Source organism: Zingiber officinale, chromosome 5B (assembly GCF_018446385.1).
Source record: "Zingiber officinale cultivar Zhangliang chromosome 5B, Zo_v1.1, whole genome shotgun sequence".
Classification (NCBI taxonomy): Eukaryota; Viridiplantae; Streptophyta; class Magnoliopsida; order Zingiberales; family Zingiberaceae; genus Zingiber; species Zingiber officinale.
In genome coordinates this window covers 1,994,041-1,997,752 of record NC_055995.1, presented here as the reverse complement: position 1 = coordinate 1,997,752, position 3,712 = coordinate 1,994,041, and positions in this window count along the sequence as shown.

The window sequence follows — 3,712 nt, the reverse complement described above, 5'->3', positions numbered from 1 at the left end:
GGATCATATCGATCTGGGTTTCCCCATCAATTTCTCCTCCAAGGATCTGTATTTCGTTCAGATAAGCCATCATCTTTAGGATATGATCCCTTACAGGAGTACCCTCTTACATGGTGTCTGTCATTATCTTTCTCATGGCTTCTTGTCTAGAAGCCCGATCCTGATGACCAAAGAGTTCCTTGAGATTGTTCATAATATCATAAGCTGTTGGTAAATCTTGATGCTAATGTTGCAATACATTTGACATTGAAGCCAAAATGTAACACCGCGCCATCTCATCTGCTTTTACCCATTTCCTATGATATTCAATCTCCTCTTGGGTAGATTCCCCAGTGGGTGCATCAGGACAAGGTTCAGTCAATACAAACTTATAGCTTTCAGCAGTAAGAACAATGTCCAGGTTCCTTTTCCAATCTATGTAGTTAGGACCAGTAAGTCTATTCTGTTGAAGTATGATGGACAGTGGATTGAAAGTCATCCTAAGAATCACAAATAATTTTTGGTCAGAACTCTAAATTTATAATAATATTGATTCCCCAAACAATACTATTTTAAATTAACCAACGCCTCAAAACACCGTGAATATTGTATGCCACGATAGTGTGGACGTATACAAATTCAGCATTTATAAAAGGAGGGTTAAACCCATTAATTTTATTATCTTGTCAACCTATCTTTTTGACAAATAAAATTAATAGTTGGTATCCTTTGGTCACACGAATAATAGCAGTGACTCCGATGGGAAGGATACTATTAGACGTGCCTAAGTGTACCCCATTACTTGACACTAAGTCCATTAATAAGATTGTGCCCCTTCCGATGGGGAAGATCACACGCTCTTAATTAACTTCCTATAGTCATCCAAAATGGAAGTTTGTTCTAGTGATCCACAAACAAGCTCATCTGATATGGAGGAAGGCACTCAGAGCCAACGCGCAAGCTTGTTTGCATTACTTACAAACCAGTAATGGAAACCATGGAATTTATTTAAAATCCCTCTCCCACTTAGTTATTTATAAATGAGGAATTTTAACTATGCTAGCCTACTAAACATGTATACTAACATGCACACACAGCACAATATAAAAGCAATAAATAGAAAATCTAATTTTCAACTATTATGGTTTTTATCTATGGTTGTCCTCCGTGTGTTGTCATCCCAAGCTGCTGCCATATTTGGCCACCGCCACCGGATCTAGCTGTCGCTGCGCATCTGGTCCTTAAAAGGTTCCACGCCTTGCAAGATTCGATCCGCGACATAAATAGAATTTTACATTTTTTCCGATCCTATATTCCTCGAAGGAATGTACATGTAAACTAGATCGAACATAAAATAAAATTTACATCCATCGATCCTATATTCCATAAAAGGAATGTACATGTAACTAGATCAAAAATAAAATCCTAATAAAACTAAATATAGCTCCTGCTGTATTTTATAATACAATCATGCACACACATATAAATGCCCTTGACATGTCCAAGGGTCCAATCACACACATAAAAAACTATAAGCCATAATAGTTGGATCCTGTATCCACAAAGTTAGCACATCATACTATTAACCTGCCTAAATTATGTATGTCATGTGCATAATTAAACTAATACCAAATACACAAAGGCAAAACCCTAGCTCTGATACCAATTGTTGGTTGCTACTCGGAAAACCTAATGGTTCCATTGTACAAAAATTTTGTACAAAGGTCTGAACTTTTTCCTAGCTACCATGTGTTCTTTTAAATTAAACTTGGATCGCCTGCGGAACTTAACACGTTTGATCCAAAATTTAATTTATTTGTTCTTTTAGGTTTTGACTTGGATCTCCTGCGGAACTTAACACGTTCGATCCAAATCACCTAGGTTATTAATTTCATTAAATATTAATTTCCAAAATTGGTTCCCAGTACTGACGTGGCGAGGCATATGGCCTTCTTGGATATGGGAGCAACCACCACCGACTAGACAAAACCTTTTAAGAAAAGCTAATATTTAATTTCCTAAAATAACTTTAGGTTAACCGAAAGGAACAATCAAATCACAAGGAAAAAAAAAACAAAGAACACAACATCGAAAACAAATTCGAAATACTAGAATTGCATGCCTCTTGTATTTGGTATTTATTTCCAAAAATAACTAGTATGATGCGGAAAGGTAAAAATGCTAGTTATACCTTTTAGAAAAACCTCTTGATCTTCTACCGTATTCCTCTTCTAACCTCTGACGTTGTGTGGGCAACGATCTTCCGAGATGAGAAACCACCAATGCACCTTCTTCTCCTCCTTGCAAGGTTCGGCCAAGTCAATACCACCTCCAAGGATGAAGAGAAAACACCACCAATGCTCCAAGGGATATAAACTTTCTCTCCTTCTTCTCCAAGCTTGTATCCGGCCACAACTTGATCTCTAAAAGGAAGAAGAGGTTCGGCCACAACAAGGAGAAGAGAAAGAAAGAGGATTGCCGGCCACAACACCAAGGAAAAAAAGGGAGAGAATAATAGAGGTTGTATCTCATGAAGGCACCCCAACCCCCTCTTTTATATTCCTTAGCTTTGGTAAATAAGAAAATTTAATTACAATAAAATTTCCTTAACTTTCCTTGACAACAATTAATTAAGAAAAATTAAATAAAATTTCCTAATTAATTCACCATGGTCGGCCACCTCATTGAGAGCAAACAAGACAATTTTTTAATCAACAATTAAAAATTCCTTATTTATCTTCGGAAATTTAAAAAAATAAAATTTCCTTTTAAAATCCCTTCATGGTTGATAAAAAGAAATTTCTATAATTTTAATTTTTCAACAGTGAATAATTTACAAAGAAGAAAAATAAAATATCTTTCCAATCTACAAATAAGGAAAGAGATCTAATCTCTTTCTTTAATCTTTTGTAGATCCTTTTAAAAGAGATATTTTAATTTTTAATCTCTCTAATAAATTATATCTTTCACATAAGATATATTTAAAATTAAAATTCTTTTTAATTTAATGGGGGTCGACCACCTAAGCTTGGGTTCAAGCTAGGGTCGACCCAAGCTTGATCCACAAGCTAGCTTGGCCGACCCCCTTCTCATGGGTATGAAGGTGGGTATAGGTGGGTATAGTACTCTATAAATAAGAGGCTACGATAGGGACCGAGAGGAGGAATTGGTTTTGGTCTCCCGATAAAATTAAGCATCTCGTGTTCGCCCCGAACACACAACTTAATTTTATCAATAATAATTCATTCTACTAGAGAACTATTATTGAACTACCGCACCAATCCCAAATTACATTTTTGGGCTCCTTCTTATTATGAGTGTGTTAGTCTCCCTGTGTTTAAGATGTCAAATGTCCACTAATTAAGTGAGTTACTGACAACTCATTTAATTAGTATCTTAGTCCAAGACTAGTACCACTCAACCTTATCGTCATGTCGGATTGAGTCCACCTGCAGGGTTTAACATGACAATCCTTATGAGCTCATCTTGGGGACATTATCAACCTAAATTACTAGGACACAATTTCCTTCTATAATCAACAACACACACTATAAGTGATATCATTTCCCAACTTATCGAGCTTATTGATTTATCGAACTAAATCTCATCCATTGATAAATTAAAGAAATAAATATAAAATATATGTGCTTGTTATTATATTAAGATTAAGAGCACACACTTCCATAATAACTGAGGTATTTGTTTTTTTATAAAATCAGTATAAAAGAAACGA